The sequence below is a fragment of the Pinus tabuliformis genome, chromosome 8, assembly GCF_031772625.1.
Source record: "Pinus tabuliformis cultivar Carrire ecotype Pingquan chromosome 8, CPIR1, whole genome shotgun sequence".
Lineage (NCBI taxonomy): Eukaryota > Viridiplantae > Streptophyta > Pinopsida > Pinales > Pinaceae > Pinus > Pinus tabuliformis.
This window is the reverse complement of record NC_142294.1, coordinates 1,272,844,528-1,272,865,896: the sequence shown is the minus strand read 5'-3', so window position 1 is coordinate 1,272,865,896 and position 21,369 is coordinate 1,272,844,528. Positions and strand designations below refer to the sequence as shown.

Genomic DNA, 21,369 nt, shown 5'->3' with positions numbered 1-21,369 from the left:
ATGTTGTCCCAAGTTTCATTGTTGCACTATGATTGTTGCACCATGTACTTGTTGTCCCATGTACCATGCTGCTATGTCAAGCCACCAATTTGGCTCCCATAGACTGCCCAACAATCTGATTCAAACTGACCCAAAGAACGGATCTAACACACATCACAACCATTGCTCCAAATCTGAGTTACAGTTGTAATGTTTGTGACTGGTTAGGGCATATTTCCCTGAAGCCACCAATTTGGCTCCCATAGACTGCCCAACAATCTGATTCAAACTGACCCAAAGAACGGATCTAACACACATCACAACCATTGCTCCACATTTGAGTTACAGTTGTAATGTTTGTGACTGGATAGGGCATATTTCCCTGTTGTAATAACCCTTGATCAGCCACCAAAACAGCCCTCCTTGAATGCGGCCTACTCTTGAAGAGGTGTTGGAACCCTTGGCTATTGTCCTGGGCATAGATAGCCCCTAAACAGCTCCACGTTTCCCTCGAAAGAAAGTTAGGACCTGCGACCCACCTACAGCATCATAGGTTGCCCTTCCTTGCACCCAACACACCTCCACGCAGGTTGAACCAACCTCTCCTTGCCTCGGCCCTTTAGGGAGTTGTCTCGGCCTCCCCTCATAGCAATTCGGCCCTCAAACATCCCTAGAAACAACCCTAAAATACCACGTTGTTTTGTCCCTCTTTGCTAGTTAGGGCATCCTTAAAACAGAGAGTTAGGGAGCCTCTTTACTGTGGTTAGGGTCACCCTTGGGACAGCGTATAAATGAGGGCAGTCTTCCTTGATAGCGTAGAGGGTTAGGGCATAACATGACTGTGTCTTCCTTGCTAGGGCATCATATAAGACTACGTTTAGAGTTCAAGCTTTAGGCTCCTTCCTTACTGCATCTAGGGCTTCCTCCTCTTAGACTTCTCTTCTACTAAAACCCAAAACAAGTGGAGAGAAATCAAGAGTAAAGTGTGCGTTGAAATGACTATCAAGTCACCTCCCTTTATACTAAAACGTTGAGCACATGTGGGGGTTATTTGGTTGCTGGCCGACCTTGACAAATTGTCTCACAACATAAATAAATTCATATCTCCATGAATACTTATTGGAATCGGATGATCTTTAGATCAATCCTACACCTCTCGATGAGAGGGATCCAAGAAAAATATCAGTTGCCATAAATAAGATGACCCACATGGAGTTTGGCCCTAGTTGCGAATTTTAACACTCCCTCTCAACTATGGAGAACTCCATTCGCTGATCCATTTGCCAAACTGTACTATCTATGCCATCAGTGCCCTGCACTGCTCTGCTCTGCTGAACCATGAAGAAGAAGAAGAATTGATCGAGAATGTCTCATACCATTCTCTACTGACCCGAAGTCAGTCCCATAGGAAGAGAGTGTGTCATACCACTCTTACTGATCCCAGATCAGTTCCAAGAGAGAGTGAGTTATATCACTCTTATTGACCCGAAGTCAGTTTCATTGATCCTAGATCAATATCACAAGAGAGTGTCTCAAACCACTCATATTGATCCCAGATCAGTTTCATTGATCCCAGATCAATATCAAGAGAGTGTCTCAAACCACTCATACTGATCCCAAATCAGTTCCAAGAGAGAGTGAGCTATATCACTCTTACTGACCTAAAGTTAGTTCCAATTGATCTCAGATTAATGTAGGTCATCCTAGCATAGGGAGTACAGTAGATACATGATGCGTCCATCGGTACTACTATGGTCCCTAACCCCTTTTCCCTACTCATTGGCCAAATGAGAGGTACTTCCCATGAGTCCCAGACTGCATGGGTAAGATGCCTCGATAGGAGAGAACCATTCATCCTGTCCATAAGTCGCCACGAGGTATCACAGGGGAAGGCTAAACCATTCACCATGTACACAGCACACCACTAGGGGAGGGTGAGTCGCCCTATGGTCGCTTGTCGCTCCAAGAAGTACCCCAAGCCCCTCAAAGCTCCCAAAGCTCAATGCATGCATCATACAGGACCCTCATAAGAGGGTCCCTCAACGACTCCAAGTCGTTCTGGAATATCACAAATTTGACCTTTCCCCGGGGCTTCGACAAAATATCTGCGACCTGCACATCAGTCCTAATGCAGTGGAGCCTTCTTGCTCATGGATGTACCATATCCCAGATAAAGTGGTACCTAATGTCTATATGCTGGAGCAATCATAGAATACGGGATTCCTCAATAATCGAATCCCCCTCTGGTTGACACAGAAGATCATAGTGGTATCCATCATGTGTACAAACAACTCATTGAAGAGCTTCCACAACCAGGCAGCTTCACACAAGGTCATACTCGTAGCTATGTATTCAGTCTCAGCAGTGCTTAAAGCAACCGTCTTCTGCTTCCTACTCATCCAGGATATCGAGCAGAACCCAAAGAGAAACAGCACCCAAAAGTGCTCTTGCGATCCTCCACACTGCCTACCTAATCAGCATCAGAATAATCATGCAACTTCACATTTCCGGCAATGTATCTCAATCCATGAGAGATTGTGCCCTGAAGATATCTCAAATGATTCTTGGCATCAATCCAGTGAGGCTCAACCAAATATGAGCTCAACATGCTAACTGCAAAACATATATCCAGACGGGAGTTCACCAAGAACATCAATGCTAGAATGAGTTTATGAAACTCAGAGGCATTTCCCAAATCAGGTCCAGCATCCCTACCACATAACTTCTGAAAGTTAAGCTCCATCGAGGTAGTCGCGGGCTTGCAGTTCACCATTCCAAATCCGGAATCCAACTCCCTCTTACTTTTGCAAGTGAGAGGATCAGCACCTGTTAAAAAGAGATCGTCCTCATAAGGTGCCAGTATGAGAGGTCTATCATCCACAACCTTCAAGCAATGGTTTGGATCGGTTTCACTCCTAGTGAATCTCAGCTTCATCAGACACCTATCAATCCTCTCATATTAAGCCCGGGGTGTTTTGCATCAAGCCATAGAGGGCTTTCTCGCACCTGCATAAATGAGATTCTCGATCATGAGTCTCAAACCCCTCAGGTTGTTCCAAACCTGTGGACCTGCTACATGAGGGGAATGGTCCCCTTGTAAGATTTTCCTTCGGTACATCTCGGACATGTACCTTCATGCTCTTCTTAAATTCAGGCATCCCGGTCACCATCTAACTCACATCGGGTAAGGCCCCATAATAAGCAAACCTCTGGTGCTATAGATGAGATGTGCCAACGGACATGGTCCCCAATGGACCTCCTGCAACTTGATACAAATTGCCAACCCTGAACCCATGAGTAAAAGCATCTTTGAAAATTCTATTTTCAAACACGTACCTTTCCATCGATGAACGCCACCTTGAAACCTTTGACTTCCATTGCCCAAATGGACACCAGGTTCTTCTTCTGATCAGGTACATAAAGAGATTCTTATAAATGAATCGAGTTACCCTCATTCAATTGAGGAGTAACATTCCCTACACCCTTTCTAGGAAAGGTGGCATTGACTCCAAGTATAATCCCACGATTGTTTCCATTTCTACCAAATTAGAGAGTGCACCCTTCTATCCGATGAAGTGCCTTGAAGCATTACAATCAATAAGCCAGATTCCCTGAGCGTCTGGGGTTCCTTGCTTTCTTTGAAGAGTCGGTTATTTCCTTGATGACCTGCATTACCTGTCATTCCTCTGATCATTAAAGATGTCCATGGAATGCTTGTTATCATCATCAAGTGATGTGTCCCTACCATTCGGACACTCCTAAGCATAATGGCCGAACTTATTACAAACAAGGCATTTGCCTTTCCTTCCACCCTTAGATCCGGACTTCCCATTGAAGTGATCTTTAGGTAAGCCATCAAAAGCTTCTGCTGCGCCATTCTGATAATATTCTCTGCTTCAAATTCAAGAGGGATGAGGAATCCATTGAAACTTTTGTCCTTTCCCAACTGTCTTCGGTGATTGCTCTTTCACTCTTGCTTGGGCTTTGTCTTCACCTCAGCTCTGATACCATGTTAATTTTAAGTATGTTCTATGCTTAGAGCAAGTTATTTCGATTTTCACAATTAGCTCAATATCTTTTCCAGATTAGCAATCACATTAGCATAATAATAAATTGCAGATAGAACATAAACATAAATCGCAGAAGACAAGCCAAGACAAGAGGACACAAGATGTGGCGCTAACCAGGGACAAACCCCAATGTGGGGAAACCCTTGATCAATTCTTCTTATATGTTCTTCAATAGTTCAGCAGAGAGAGAGAGAGAGAGAGAGATAGTACATATACAACAGAAGTCAACACTTTGACTTATCTAAATAAGAGCATAGATCATCTTTAAGAAGATGATACATGAGGTAGTTGAATTCAGTTGAAGACATGTTGCTTCAACTAATTCTCCAAGGTGACTCCATCACCATGCTACACCCATCATTGTGTTGCTCCTCATCATCATGTTGCACCTCACTATGCTGCACCATGTTGCACCCATCATCACTATGTTGCATCTCATCATGCTTCACTAATCATGATTGTACCCATCATTGTACTGTTGTACTATGCTGAGTTATGTTATGCATTGCTGCTCCTATGTGCACTATGTTGCACTGTACAACATGTACTCGTTGCAACTCCCATTGTTGTACCAATGCTGCACCATGTACCATTGCTCCACCATGAACCATTGTTGCACCAAGTATCATTGTTGTCCCAAGTACCATTGTTGTACCATGATTGTTGCACCATGTACTTGTTGTCCCATGTACCATTGTTGCGCCATGATTATTGCACCATGTACTTGTTGTCCCATGTACCATGTTGTCCCAAGTACCATTGTTGCACCATGATTACTGCATCATGTACTTGTTGTCCCATGTACCATGCTGTCCTAAGTACCATTGCTGCACCATGATTGTTGCACCATGTACTTGTTGTCCCGTGTACCATGTTGTCCCAAGTACCATTGTTGCACCATGTACTTGTTGTCCCATGTACCATGCTGCTATGTCAAGCCACCAATTTGGCTCCCATAGACTACCCAACAATCTGATTCAAACTGACCCAAGGAACAGATCCAACACACATCACAACTGCTGCTCCAAGTCTGAGTTACAGTTGTAATGTCTGTGACTGGTTAGGGCATATTTCCGTGCTGTAATAACCCTTGATCAGCCACCAAAACAGCCCTCGTTAACTGCGCCTACTCTTGAAGAGGGGTTGGCACCCTTGGTTGTTTTCCTAGGCATAGATAGCCCCTAAACAGCTCCACACTGCCCTCCAAAGAAAGTTAGGACCTACGACCCACCTATAGCATCATACGTTGCCCTTCCTTGCACCCAAGACACCTCCACGCAGGCTGAACCAGCCTCTCCTTGCCTCGACCCTTTAGGGAGTTGTCTCGGCCTCCCCTCACAGCAATTCAACCCTCAAACATACCCTAGAAACAGCCCTAAAACACCACGTTGTTCTATCCCTCTTTGCTGGTTAGGGCATCTTTAAAACAGCGAGTTAGGGAGCCTCTTTACTGCGATTAGGGTCACCCTTGAGACAGCGTATAGATGAGGGCAGTCTTGCTCGATAGCGTAGAGGGTTAGGGCATAACATGACTGCATCTTCCTTGCTAGGGCATCATCTAGGACTGCGTTTAGACTTCAAGCTTTAGGCTCCTTTCCTACGTCTAGGGCTTCCTCCTCTTAGACTTCTCTCCCACTAAAACCCAAAACAAGTGGAGCGAAATCAAGAAATGACTATCAAGTCACCTCCTTTCATGCTAAAATGTTGACACATGTGAAAGTTATTTGGTTGCTGGTGGACCTTGACGAATTGTCCCACAACACAAATAAATTCATATCTTCATGAATACTTATCGGAATCGGATGATCTTTAGATCAATCCTACACCTCTCGATGAGAGGGATCCAAGAAAAATATCAGCTGCCATAAATAAGATGACCCACATGGAGTTTGGCCCTAGTTGCCAATTTTAACAAAGAGAGAATGAAGAAGCACCATCAGCAAATGCAGTTGCTCATTCTCAGCATAATGAAACAAAGTTTGAGAAAATGGAATCCTCCCATGATGCAATGGCCTCTGCCCAAATTGGAAATTTGATAATAGAGTCGGAAGAGGATTTTATGAATGAGGATTGTGGAGAAGAAGATGCGGAAGATGAGGATGAAGAGGAAAAGGAAGAGGACGAGAAGTTAGATGAAGATGATGTTCATCACTTATCACATCCAAATGTCGATCATGATGACCATGACGTTGGTGAGCTTGGTGAGGATTATGATGAGGAAGATGAGGATGATGAGAATAACTTTATATTGAGATTGGAGGATCGGATCATTGTGTTTGACCATTTCGAAGTTCTTGGTCAAGTTGAAGGTAATTTTCCATATGATCCATTTCATGTGATGCCTATTGAAGAAGGTTTTGGTGCAAGTCAGCGATTCGGATGCACTACCTCTATCTATAACCTTCTTGGAAGGACTGAGGATCGTGGAACAACATTTCAACATTCCCCCCTCATTGGACCATTCGCCCCATGTAGATTACCCCATGTAGATCAATGCATCGTCGAGTCATAGAAAATGATAGGGTTTTCACAGGGAGTAATATTGAAAATAATCTAGCCTCATTACATCTAAACCTTATTTTCCAAACACTTTGAAGTGGAAGGCCAAGAAATCGTTTGAGCAATTGGGCTGATAATAGTCAGCAACTCAGAGGGGTGAGTGGCACTACAGTAGCGATAGTCAGCAACTCAGAGGGGTGAGTGGCACTACAGTAGCGTTAGGGATTGAGGAGCAATTTGTATCTTAGTTACAAAGGACTCAGCCAGTTGATGAGACTCCATCAGACCAAGCCCATAATACTACCTCACATGTTATAAATAAAGGTGTATTAGAATGACAAAAGTTGTACAATCTCAAGAAAATGATAGAACAGAGGAATGTGACCAACCCCATATTGAAGATAATAGTGCCAGCAATACAAAGAGTATTTCAACTCAACTTTCGCAACAAGGTTATATGGAGCAAGGAAATAAGACTACAGGTGCTATTCACCATGACCTTGAGATGCAAGATGAACACAATGAGCAAGTCATGCATGATGTTGAAGTTGTGAGCCAAGATAGTAGTGATAGTGGTGCAACATTATGTGAAAGCATGTGCAACTTGGAAGCGTTGAAGGAACTATTAAACTTGGACAGATTGATGCATCAAGAAACATGGAAGGTGTGCAAGATGAAAACTGCAATAGAGGACCATCCCAACCAAAAATTGTTATAGAGAGCAGTTACGTGCACCTACTCCCAGTGAGCAACAACAAATTATTGTGGCTGCAGAATCTAATTCTATTGATCCTACATTCCTAGAAGCTCTTCCTGAAGAGTTAAGAATAAAGGTGCTTGCTTCCTAGCAAAATCAAGTGGCAAAACCTCCAAATAATCAGCCACCAAATGCATCCACGGGGTCTTGGATAGACGGTGATCACCCGTGTTGTTAAGGCACTCCTAGATGTTAAGTTACCAATGTTGAGAAAATGGTACCAAGAAAGTGTTTCCTATGCATTTATCCTTTTGGCCTAGGAATACACATTAATATTCCTTTCTCTAAGTGACATTATGTGTTTATTAATGTCAAGGGGATAAAGTACCTTTTATGAGTAGAAGTACTAAATAATTTTAATTTATTAAAGTCACATGGGTTATAAAGTGACTTTAAGTGAAAAGTACTTAAGTGCACTTTATATTATTAAAGTGACTTTTATTTTTAGAAGTCACTTTAAGTGAGAAAAAGTGACCATGGTACTAAAACATTAAAAGGTACTAGGAAGTGTTTTTTAAGTGAGGGGGTCATCATGAGAAAGGGGTCAAGTGGAGGCTTGATCTCAACCATAGATCTCATGGGTTGAGATTTAATCTCATCCCTTGCTCTTTAGGGTTAGGTTTCCCTCTCAAAAGAAAGACAAAAGGGAAAAGGAATTCATTATTCTACTCATTCTTCTCAAAGGAAAGAGGGGAACAAAAGAGCAGCTGAAGGGAGTAGAGATTCCTATACTTTTGGGAAGTGAGATCGAATCCTTGGAGAGGCTACTAGTTCGAATCTATAGAAAAGAATAAAGGCACTAGTTTCCAAGTTAATGCTCCAAGTTATTTAAGACGAGTTTGCAGTAGGATTAGTCCAAGTTTGCAACCAAAACTTTAATTGGATTCTAGTCTCCTCTAGGCTGAGATTTGTGGCCGAGTTAAGTCACAGTTTCCATCAGATTTGAGGCCGAGAATTTCGAGAGAGCGGGACTAGATCTGAGGCCAAGATTTTCAGGAGTACAGACCAGATCTGAGACCGAGATTTTCAGGAGTACAGATCCAGTTCTAAGATCGAGAATATTGGAAGAGCAAACCTTAAACTAAGGCCGAAAATTTCGAGAAGCAGACACAACGTGGAGGCCGAAATTTTCTTTTGAGTGCAAACTCAAAACTTTCCACTGTCAGCGAATTTTTTGGAGGCTGCTTCAACGCAAAATTCATAGGATTCTAGTCAGAGTTTATGGCTCAAATCTCAAGGAGAATTACAGCTATCTTCAAGCCCTGAATTTGTGGTACTAGTGTAGAGAATAAGCTTGAAGTTTGAGAAAGTAATCAACCTATGTAAAGGACAAACAAATCAAGGTAGATAAGTAACCATTTTCTCTGTTGCAAAAATTCCTTGAAGAAGCAAAAAGCCTCCTTTCCTAGCTGGTTTTCCAGAATGTGGGGTTTTTCCAAGGTCAAGTTGACCAAAAATTCTTGTGTCTAAAGTGTGTGAGCTTGTTATTTTTCTCCAGAATCAGTTGTGCAAAAATAATTAGTAGAATCACTCTTTAATGTTTCAAATGAATGCATGAAAAATGTATATCAGCATGGCAAAACATGTTGGTTGGGTTTAAAAAACACTTGCAAAATTTGTAAACTAGGTAAGGGTGCAAATCATTCAAATTTTCTACAACCAGTTCAATTCCCCACCCTATTTGGGTGTTATTCTTGGACATGAGCATGATGTAGCCTCACTGTTGTCGAACTTACAAAAAAAAAATCAGCCACCAATGATCCGGATCTTGGGAGTAGGCCCCCAAGATCTAAAAAATTGAAATGCATCCAAAGAAACTTTTTTTATTAAAACAGATAATAATTGTTAAGGCTATAACTCAAAAGCTTTATTATAACCTGTTTTTGGAAATAGAATGACCATTCTGCATCTTCTCATGTGTTTGAAATCCCTATTTGGACATGCTAGAAACTCAGATTCACACTGCAACTGTTCCGTCGTCACGAAAGTTCTTAAAAAATAGTTGATTTTAAATCAGCGATATCTCCCACATCCGAACTCCGATTCTACCAATTTTTATTTTCTTTTAACTGGGTGATTTTTTAAGAGGAGCTCAAATCTACAATAATTTTTTCTGAAATTCTACACAAATATGGCAAAAAATTATAGGAGAGCCGTCATCCACAAATTGTCATCAAAAAAATTTCTACAACACAGCTTATTTTAAATTAGCGATATCTCCCTCATTTGGACTCCGATTCGGTCGATTTTAAATCTAGAGTAGCATTTGGAGCGGGTTCCCTTTCGAGACATGCGCTCCCACCCCGCTTTAGTAGGCACCTACTTCACATTCATCAATTTCAGCATAGCAACATCCGGCTTGGGTTCCTTGGAGACCCTCCAACCCCAAGCTATCTAGGCACCTGCTACTTTATCAACAGTCAGCATCAGGGTTATGGATCAACTGCAAAAAATCATTGTCATCGAAATCCATTTGCTAGGCTGCACACTGTTAGTATCACAATTGGTCACAAGCATTACAAGGTACCTCTATCCTCAGATCTTCTATTGTCATGGTTATGGGTCATCCACAAACCCACACTTCATCGAAGTCCATTTACTAGGCCGCACACTGTCAGTATCACAGTTGATCACAAGCATTACAGGGTATCTGTATCCTCGGATCTTCGTTCATCATGGTTATGGGTTGACCACACAAAACCCTTCTCTTCAGTGGCTCTTCATATTCAACAAAGGTTTCGCAGGAGGGAACTTCACGCAATGGAGACCATTGCTTCTTAAGGAGGGAGGAAAGATCAAAATGGAAAATGGCATCCACCCATGGTATTGTAAGTGGCATCACCCATGGTATTGTAAGTGACATCCACCCATGGTATTTTCCCATGGTACTGTGACATCCACCCATGGAATTTACCTGTGGTATTGTAACCAAAAAAGGCTATAAGTAACAAGTCACATTTTGTAAAAGGACAAAATGTCCACCATAATGTAGTCTTTACAGTTACTATATGTTTTAATAAAAAAAAGTTTCTTTGTGGTTTTGTTATTGTGTGTTCTCCTCTCTTCTTATGGCATTTCAATTTTTCAGATCTTGGGGGCTTCCCCCCCAAGATGCATTTCAATTTTTTAGATCTTGGGGGCCTACCCCCAAGATCCAGATCAACCAAATGCAAAAAAGATTGATCAAGAATTCCTTGCTACTCTTCCTCCAGATATACAAGTAGAAGTCCTTACACAACAACGAGCACAAAGATTGCTTCAATCTCATCGACTTGAGGGATCACCTGCTGATATGGATAGTGCTATAATACTAGACACGTCCCCTCCTAAACTTCGTACTGAGGTTTTTTTAAATCCTCAAATGTTGTGTTGGCTAATTTACCTGAGGCACTTGTTACTGAGGCTCATAGGTTGCGTCGAAGGTTTGGGTATTTGATGATCACCATCTATTCAACATATCAAATAGTGCCAACTGTAAATTTGAATCTAGAAACAACTAGAATGAGCAAGAGGGGCCTATTGGCAAGTAGCAGCGAAAGCTTCATGGTTGGGTGAAAAGAAAGGGGCCACAGTTTGAATGAAAGATTTATCTGAGCAATGGATACTATTGGAATGAAAAAGTTGATGCTAACAAAGATAAAATGTCTTTAAATGACAAGGATTCTTTATATCGTCATAGAGGTAGAGATGAATTTTGTTAATACAAAGATCTAGAGGAAATATATTACAGCAAAACCTAAAGAACGATGTAAAGATAAGCAAGGGGGAAGAGGTGGTTACAGAGGCTTTAACATTAGCATCATCCCAAACTTCAATATTGGTCACTTGATCACTTCAAGGCATTCATGGGCATTTTTTGCAGTGGCAAATATTCGTGATGATGCCAAAGCTAGAGAAAAGCTAGTGGTTGTTGCATCACTTGTTTCGAATGGCAGCAGGTGGTTTGGAAGTGACCAAAAGGAAGGATACAAGGCAAGTGAGCAGTCTTCATTCTTGAAAGCAGGGGGACACATTTTGTGGCACTCGAACTTGCAATTGCTTGAGGACAAGCAACATCGAGAAGGGGGGCACTTTAATGTTCCCCACTGATTAATAACCCAAGGAAGGGCAAAGTAGCCTATCCAACCCATTAGACTATAGTCATTGATAAAGGGGGAAAGCCATTTCCCAATATTTTGGGGCAACATTGGGTAAATTTGGGGTAGTTGGGGCAAAAAGCCAGAATTGGAGGTTAAACTTGTAACCCCTCTCACTAAAATAAGGAGGAGGGACCCCATAAGAAATCTATAAATAAGAGAGAGATAGAATCATTTTTATCGTCATTAATTGGATTGGAATATCTTTGTTTCTTTGAGCCGAAGCTCTGAGGGTTTTAAGACCCCTTCTTCTCTTGATTAGTTTCGGTGGTGATAATCCCACCCAAGCTAGTCTTCTCCTTTTCTCTATCTTGTTGAAGCATAATATTATGAGGCTAATTCTTATCTGGTTTGGGAAAGAAAGGGACGAATTCTCTGTAGTTGTTTGGACTAAGAGTTCCTATGGCACTGAGGCTCCTAACCTAAGGCAATGAAAGTTTTTGCAGTCTACTTGGACACCGAACTTCTAACCTAAGTAAAGAATATATTTTGTGGTTATCCTAGGGCAACAAAGACGTACCTCTATGGTTTCTTGGTTCCCGAAGTCCTGGTTCAGGCTCAACAAAGAAGAGCAAAACATTAGTCAGGGCAACTAAGGACATCTAGGCACGCTTGCAGACAATTTACTTTTCTAAGGCCACTTCATGGTAACGGCCCAACAATTAGGACTCTTCTAGGGCAACAGTTATCTCTATTGATCAGTGTCAGCCCTTCTGCAACAGTTTAGACTGAATTAAGTATATAGCTAGCCACAATCCTGAGCCAGCAACTAATCAACAGCGAGTCCATTGTAGACAGCTCAAGTAACAATGCAGCCAACAAGGCAGTGGTTGAATAGTATATAGGACAGCGAAGGTAATCTAGATCAAAAGTCGGATACAAGCTTACCTAACAATGAAGTAGATCTTTGGGGACAGTGAAATCCCAACTAGCAATCACAAGGGTGTCGGGAAGTTTTCAGTCCATTACAATGAGTTTTTAGCTATATAGTAACAATTTTATTGGATAGTGGTTTTATTTTATTTTTTTTGGATCGATCAGGCGTGCGAGAGTTGAGCTCTGGATCGGTCGCTCCTGCGCGTTGACCTGGTTCTGCGCCACCAGGGCGCTCCATTCGGCCTCCCTGCGCTGCATGCAGCGGCTGGCCCTTGCCTCCGGATCGCCTCAGCCAGATTGGGAGTGCCTGACCATTTCTGCAGAGAGATCCTGACTCTCCCCGGCCTCCCTGCGTTGCATGCAGCGACTGGCCCTCGCCTCAGGATCAGATCGCCTCCTGCGTATCTGTTCTTCCGCTGCATGCTGAGGATCGTCCAGCATCAGAGCAATCTCGCATTCCAGAACCTCTTCTCGCTGCAAATGGAAGCCTCTGGGCTCTGACCTCTCGGCTTTCTCAATGGAGGGATTGGGCTCCCCTCAGTCCCCGCCTCCCCCGCCGAGATCGTCAGCTGAGGCCTTCTCTCAGCTCCTGGCTGGCCTCCCGCAGAAGAAGACATCAGAGGCAGCGAAATTTGTCAAAAGATTAGATGAAATCCCGGTGATCTCCCTTCCCCCTGAAACCCCAATACAAGTCGCTTTGTCGCTAGCAGATCGGGCTCTCATCGGCCAATTTACGGGCTTATGGCCATCTCCAAAGTCCACCGAGAACTGGGTTAACAGAAATTGGGCGCCGCTTATTAAAGAAAACGTCACCTCATATTTTTTGGGAAGGGGATTCTTCCTGTTCGAATTCACAGCTAAAGAAGATAAGGAGCTGATCTTCCAAAATGGCCCCTATTTCATGGGCCCTCAGGGACTGTATCTAAACAACTGGACCCCGGACTTTGATCCGACAGTCGACGTCCCCAAAGCAGTACCGGTTTGGGTCAGACTCCCAAACCTCCCGGTTCACTGCTGGAACTGGGACTCATTGAGGCATATCGGCAACGCCCTAGGAAAATTCATAGACCGAGCCAACAACAAAGATCAATATGACTGTGCCAGGATTTGCGTAGAGGTGGATCTGGAGGAAGGGTTACCGGAGGCCATTACCCTAAAGGTAGGAAGCTGGACGCATCTTCAGAAATTGGATTATGAACAGTTGCCATTCAAATGTCGGAAATGCCACGTCTATGGGCATTTCGCCAGAGATTGCCCTTCCAGCAGCGAGACTGCGCAAGGGAAGGAGGACGGATGGAATCAAGTCAAGAGAACCAAAGCCCATCCAAAAGCTCAGAAACAGGGAGGCCCTCCTGGCAGAGCGAACCAGCAGACTACTTCTCATCAGAACCCAACAAAGACTGCATCAGAAAACAAGTTCGATCCTCTGAGTTCGCAAACAGAGGGCGCCAAGGAGATTGAGATCCAAAAAGAATCAGAATTAGTCCAGGAGACTGAAGGCCCATCCACAGCTCCCCCAGGAAAAAGTAACCCCACTCCTTCCTCCAAAGATCTCATCGGAAAGAATCTAGCAGGGGAGGAAGAAGAACCGGAAACAGAAGAGTCAGAAGAGGAAGGGGAAATAGGTGAATCGCATACCTCAGTAAGAAGATCCACCAGAGGACGGAAAACGGATAAAGAAAAAAGAGAACAGGAAACCTATAGAGAAAAACTCCAGGGCAGTCAACCAACATTGGAAAAACTGCTGGCACCAAAGGCGAAGATGCTAAAAGGTCAGATCCAAGGCTCCAAGGGAGCCCACCAGAAACACAAATAATGAAGATTATCTCCTGGAACTGCAGAGGTATGGGGAGCAAAACTAAGGAAGAAGCAATCAGAATTCTAATCAGAACAGAAACCCCAGACATCCTTCTGGTCCAGGAGACAAAGCTGGAAGACACCGTCTTCATCCAAGCAAGCAAGAAAATTTGGTACAAAAGTGAAGCGAGAGCAATCTCTGCCCGAGGTGCCTCGGGAGGAATAGCCACTATATGGAATATGAGTAAATTTGCAGTCATATTCGAGGTCAGAAATCCCCACTGGTTACTGCTGAAAATGCAGAACCTTGACACTAAGGAAACTTTTTGTCTTTTTAACGTTTACTCTCCAACAGGTGCTGGGGACAAAAAATCGCTTTGGGAATCCTTAAGACACCAAGCCGATTTGGTAAACATGGAGAACATCGTAATTGCTGGAGATCTAAACCTCACCCTTCATTCTTCTGAAAAAAGGGGAGGCAGCATAGTACGTGACCCAGCAAGGGAATGGGCGGAGGACATCTTGCAGGAGTGGGACATGCTGGATATCAAACCGTCTTCCGGTAAGTACACTTGGTCTAATAAAAGACTAGGCCCGGGCCATATAGCCGCTAGGCTTGACAGATTCTTTATTCAAAGTTCCTTTTTGCTGTTAGGACTAGAACCTCGAATGTCCATTCTTCCCAACAGTATTTCGGACCACAAGCCCATTAAATTGGAGCTTCTAGCCCAGTTGGATCTGGGGCCTATCCCTTTCCGCTTCAGCCCGCTTTGGATCAAGGAGCCAGATTTTATGCAAATAGTCAAGGACAGTTGGAACCAGGCGGTCAGAGGCTCGCCTTTTTATATATGGGAAGAAAAGCTCAGAAGATTAAAAAGGGATCTCAAGAGATGGGCAAAATCTCTGTCTAATCCGACCGCAGAAAGAAAATCCCTGAAAATCTTGCTTGATTCCCACCAAAAGAGCATGGAGAAGGACATTATTACTGAGGAGGTGATTGAACAGGAATCCCATTTGCAGCAACGCTACCACAGGGCCTGCCTTGCTGAAGAAGAACTCTGGAGGTTGAAATCCCGCAATCTCTGGCTCAAAGCTGGGGACAGGAACACCGCCTTCTTCCATAAGCAAACACTGGTAAGAAAATGCCATAACTCCATTGCTGAGATCAAAGTTGACAATGTCACTCATAAAGATTTTGAATATATAAAGAAAACAACGTTCTTACACTTCCAAAGCTTATACACCGAGGATAAGGAGCTGAACCAAAACTCAGACCTCCTAGATGTTGTTCCCTCTCTAATAAATCAGAAAACAAAGGAATCTCTTGAGGCCAAAATCACCAAAGAAGAAGTGGAAAAAGCCCTATTTGATATGGACCCGGACAAGGCCCCGGGGCCGGATGGATTCACAGCTAGATTTCTTCAAGCTTGCTGGCTGATTATAGAAAAGGACTTGCTGAGAATGGTGCAAAAATCTCAGATCACTCAGAAGATAGGAGGCAGCACCAACTCTGCGTTCTTAGCCCTTATCCCCAAGGAAAAAGGCGCCAATACATTCAGCAGATTCCGCCCGATCTCTCTCTGCAACATCGGGTATAAAATAATTACCAGAATCATAGCAAATCGATTGAAGCCCATCCTCCCGGACTTAATTCCTGAGAATCAAGCAGGCTTCATCCAAGGAAGGCAGATCGTGGACAATTACCTGCTCGTCCAAGAGGCAATCCACTCAAGTCTTCGGCGAAAAGAGAAAGGTATGGCTATCAAACTCGACTTAGCCAATGCATTTGATAGAGTAAATCATAGTTTTCTGTTTCAAGTTATGAATAAATTCGGGTTTGGAGAAAACTTCATCAAATGGATCCGGGCATGCATCTGGGAACCATGGATCGCCCCTCTTGTGAATGGAAGAGCCACGGAATTCTTTAAAGCTTCGAGAGGATTAAGGCAGGGGTGCCCCCTATCCCCGCTGCTATTTGTCATCCAGGCTTCCGTCCTCAGTTTCCTCCTCAACAAAAGCATGCAAGATCATGAAATCAACGGCCTGTGCATCGCGAGAGGGGCTAAAAATATAAATCATGCTCTGTTCGCGGACGATACTCTCCTCCTGGGGCCTGCCTCGCTCCCCTCTGCAGCAAAATTCAAAAGAATTTTAGATGATCTCAGCAATGCTACAGGCTGCACTGTAAATAAGAGCAAATGTCACATTTACAGTTGGAACATTTCTCCCAGGGCGCTGTCTGATATTTCCAGATGCTTGGGCTTTGCTGCTTCCTCTTCCTGGACATCGTTCAATTACTTGGGGCTTCCTGTGCACCTCAAAAATCTTTCCTGCAAGGACTGGCTTCCACAATTAGAAAAGCTCAAAACAAAAATCCAAGCTTGGGGCTACTCCTGGTTAAACATCGCTGGGAAAGCAACTCTAATCAAATCAGTGCTTCACAGTCTCCCTCTGTTCCAGTTCACTGCTCTCCTCGCCCCTGCAACAATCATTAAAAAAATGGAAGAATACATCAGGAGATTCTTCTGGCAGGGAGGAAAAAACAATGCGAGGAAAATTCCTTTAATCAGCTGGGATATCATCACTAGGCCGCTATGTGAAGGGGGCTTAAATTTTAAAAAGCTCAGCCAACAGAATGTGGCACTGGCTGCTAAGATCCTCTGGAAAATTACTGCTCCAAAGCCAGGATGGGCACAAACAGCAATTTGGAAGAAATATTACAGGGGATCGCGCACCAGGTGTCTAGAAAATGTCAGACAAATGCCAAATTCGTCCTTCCTGAAACTCCACGCTAAGGCTGCCCATCTGATTACAGACCATGCGTTCTGGATACCTGGCAGTGGCAAAAAAATCAAGATATGGAGTGATCGCATTATGAACCAGCAGCCGATTGAAAGCAGAGTCAGCTTGAATGAACTGCGTCGCTGGATGGACAGCAACTCCCTGCGCACGCTCTGGGACATTTCTATTTGGCATGAAGGTTCCTGGGCAGGCTGGATCCATTTCAACGGTCCGGCGCAGCTGGGGAAGGAATGGGCCACGTTAATTAACTGTCTTCAGGGAAACGCACCCATCAGCAGAAGATCAAGAGACAGGAAGGGATGGGGCACGAGCCTTAAAGGCTATACAGTTAACCAAGGATATGCAAAGCTGAGCGAGATCCCCTACGCTCCTCCGGACCCTGCTCCATGGCGCGGCGTGTGGAGTTCTCCTTCGCTGCCAAAAATCGACATCTTTGCATGGCAGGTATGTCATTCCAAAATCCTCACATTTGACATATTGCAGAAAAGAGGTATGAACGGTCCCTCCATCTGCCAGTTATGCAGAGAAAGCGAGGAGACAGCGGCCCATCTGTTCCTCAAGTGCCCATTCTCAAAGCTTATATGGACCGCTCTTAGCCCTCAGCCAGATCTTAATCTCCCCAGCTCCACGGCGGACCTCTTTGCTACTTGGGCCCATAACTATCCAGGGCCTGCCCCTAAAAATCTGATCATAAGAAAGGCGTGGGCAATTCTACCCAAGATCACAAGCTGGCAGATATGGTTGGAGCGTAATAGAAGGATTTTCAGGGACACAAAGCACAACTACAGGACTCTGGAAAACAAAATCAAAAGCCAAATCAAGGAATGCCTGGGGGATACCAGAGATGATACCAATTTGAGTCAGCAAGACATGGCCTGGGCACTGTCTCTCGGCCTTCAAATCAGGCCAGCAGAAAAAAAGAGCCCTATAAATAAATACTGGCAGCTAAGGAAATCTGAAAGTGATATGCAAAGCTGGATTAAAATGCAAGAAAATCACTCCCTCTTTTTTGATGGGGCAGCAAAGAACAACCCGGGCAAAGCAGGAGCAGGAGGAATCGTGCTAACTCCAAAAGGAGAAAAAGTCCAGTCCTTTGCCTGGGGCCTTGGCTATGCCTCCAGCATCCAAGCGGAGGCTTTAGCCCTCTTCCAAGGTCTCCAATGTCTAAAAGAATTAAATATAAAAGAAGCCAATATAATTGGAGATTCCCAGATCATCATCAACTCCATGATTTCCAACTCCCCTGTCAAGGATCTCAAGTTAGCAAGAATGATAACCCGAATTAAAGGATTGGAAAGGCACTTTCAGAAGCTAAGATATTATCATGTGCTGCGAATGCACAACAAAGCGGCGGACAGCGAAGCTAATAAAGCAGTCCTCCTCCCTGAAGGAACTAAGATGAAGGACGGAGAAGAAACTTGGGAACCAATCCCATAACCAGATTTTCGCCATGTTTTATTGCTGGCTATTAAACCAATTTGTCTGCACCTTCAAGTGGGGGAAAATTTCAGACTTGGAATTCTTGATATCTTCAACAATTAGGAAATCGGCAAGCTTTAACTGTATTCTCTATCTCTGCGGAAAGCAGCAACAAAACATGGAGCTATCAATTGTAACAGCTATTACGGCATTCACGCCAAGAGGAATATAACCAACCCATAACCGTTTCTGTTAAAAAAACAATTTTATTGGATAGTACTAGTGTAATTGTTATTAATGGATTACAATTGGGATATTGACCCAGTGAATATTGGTATTACAATTGGAATTATATTGGTGGATTATTGGTTGTATAGCTCCAATGTTCATTGAATAATTAGTTCTAACTTATAGTGGCTTGCTAAAGAAACATGTAGCTATTGAATATCTTATATACTATCAATACATTGTATGGATACTAGAATTGAATATCTTATATACTATTAGTACATTGTATAGATTCTAGAAGGATACCTACTGTTATATGAGTGGATGGATGTGCATTATTGTTATGATATAATCCTTTCATAATTTGTTTAAAACCCTCGACAAGAATTGAAACCTAAGGGAAAAAAAATTCCTTGGGACATTCCTGATACCATAAATCTATGAATTAAAAATAAGATATTCCTTGTCATTTGGTTAACTTTGGAGCTTCCTAGGTGACAATGACATCTGAATGAAAAGTGACATGGAGACATTCAGCACCCTATATTTTTAATAAATTACATGAAATACTTTCAAACATATTAGATTAGCATAGCCGCCTGAGTCTAATAATATAAGAAAAGTCACAAAAATATTAGTCAAGCTTGATTTATTTACTTAATGGGAAGGGGTTAAGTAAGGAAACTTGTCAATTGGATTTGGGTTTATCATGGGTGGTTGGGAGGAATGATTGTATCCTCCCTATCTAGGTTTGATTCCCACAAGTGACATGTTGAACTCATATGGTATGCCAACTTCTTGGCACAATAGGACATAACCATTCCTAATTAAAATGGGAGCTCCCTGAGCTCGAAGAATCTCCAAGATGATGAGCATCACAATTGAGAAGATATACCATGCACTACTTGGATTTGGGGAAGGCTGTATGACAGAGACAAACTTCAAGCTCATCAGAGATCCAAGCTCAAGACGAAGGCCACATCCTTGCTAAAACAATCAGCTGTTGAAGGTGAAAGGTTGGTGAAGGAAAAGATGGAGAAGGTATCCCTCAAAAGAAGAATGGTATACTGTCTTGATATGATCATGAATGAAGTTCTACACAGACAGCTACCAGGCCTTATTGAAAAGGAACTCACAAATACAGTTGCAGATCGAATGGCCGCCAGCCTGAAAAAACCAAGTCGAACAGCTCAAAGGAGCCACGAGTTTGATATATATGTTGCTTGATAGTAATGTCTCTACTCTGTTCTGAATTTGTTTAGTTCTGTCAAGTATGGTTCTGTTTTTCAGCGTGCGTATGTAAAGATCTGTGTATGGGAACAACAGTCACAGTCCCAACTTTGTACATGATTAGTTATGGAAGATGTACTCAAAGCTCGCTTTCAAATATATGCTTATAAAAAAAAATCGATTTTAGATCCATTGTCGCAGTAAGAACCGTTTGAACAAAACATTGAAGGCACTTTCACAGATAAAACTTATCCTAACCTAACAAGCACTGGTAAGTGGCAGTTATTGGGATTTAAAGAAACCTATAAAGAAAACAATATATGATAAGCTTCTTGTTAAGTCGCCATTATTGGGATTTAACGAAAACAAGATATGATAAGCTTGAAATTCGTAGGGCTACAAGAGTCCCGGGTAGGCCATGATGAACTTTAAACCACTTCCAACTTTTGGCGTTAGGGCTTTCATCTGGTACCAAGTTAGCAGATTACATGAGATACGAAACATTACCCACGGTTTATACCCAGTAATCAACTAGACTAATCACAAACTCCATTCATATAATTTTTACTCAATTTAAAGTTTAAACAATTCTGCTCATATGGTTGTAGAAAAGGCCTTCAATGCCCCATTATGCGCAAACCACCCATTATAAGCTTTTCAATGATAGAAAAAAACCCATAGAGAACAACATGGCTAACTAAACTACTACTGAACCATTGGGTGCGCGAGGAACCACTGTTTACAGTAATGGCAAACGCATTCTACTGCCAAAATTATACATGTTTAAATTGAAAGGAAACAGGGCACATAATGCCCGGACATTGAAAACCTACCAACAGAATCTGTAGCTGTCTCTGCGGAAACGAAACTGACGAATTTGAATATGGCACCGTGGACCAGTTCATTTAAATTTTGGTTTAACTTGGAAATCCCATCTCCCCAGAGTTTATGAGAGTGGCTTAAAAATGGTTTCAAGGCTTCTTAACAGCAACTCATTGGGAACGTTGTGTCTAAAGTTCGGAAATATGCTAATGTTGCGGATACCTAAAATCCAAACGTAAGTGAACAAAAACATGTAATTATTGCTTAAAGCCCCTACGCATTACATGTATTATGATAAGCGAGGCATGCAGAGTATGTAGGGTTTTATGTTCGTGAGGTTTAAGATGGCAATTCCCGATCTCAACAATCTCTTGTTTTTACATTTTTTCCGCCTTTCTTTTGTGCAACATCTTTTCGTTCTCTTATCTTTTTGTTCTCTTATTTGTGTAGTTAGCAAAATAATTTATTTTCTAGGTTTTATAGAAATATTTTCGAAAAAAATCACATTATAAAATCTTTGTCGACATGTTTTGAACCAACCAGTGTAGTTCTTCGTTAGGATAAGTTAAGTGTGATGTGTTACGCTATAAAGGTTTTAATTAAGTAAATAGGTTTAGAGTTTTCAAAATTTTAATTTAATTATTAATAAATAATTATTAAGTGGAAGTTAGAGATCTAATCTCCATAAAATATTTTAGAATATTCATAGTAATGTACACAAATTAAAAGTTGAGATTTATCTCTTAAGTAGTTA

The 21,369-nt window shown here is 42.5% G+C and overlaps 1 protein-coding gene across 1 annotated transcript in view; it reads right to left on the bottom strand.

The window, feature by feature from the left end:
* LOC149240034 (single-stranded DNA-binding protein, mitochondrial-like) overlaps positions 1-20,904 on the bottom strand; it is a 308,565-nt gene extending 287,661 nt beyond the window's left edge. Inside the window, exon 1 of the mRNA XM_089373616.1 lies at positions 20,627-20,904. The gene's annotated coding sequence lies outside the window, so the exon portion shown is untranslated. The remainder of the gene's footprint in view (positions 1-20,626) is intronic.
* Between the last annotated feature and the right edge of the window lie 465 nt (positions 20,905-21,369).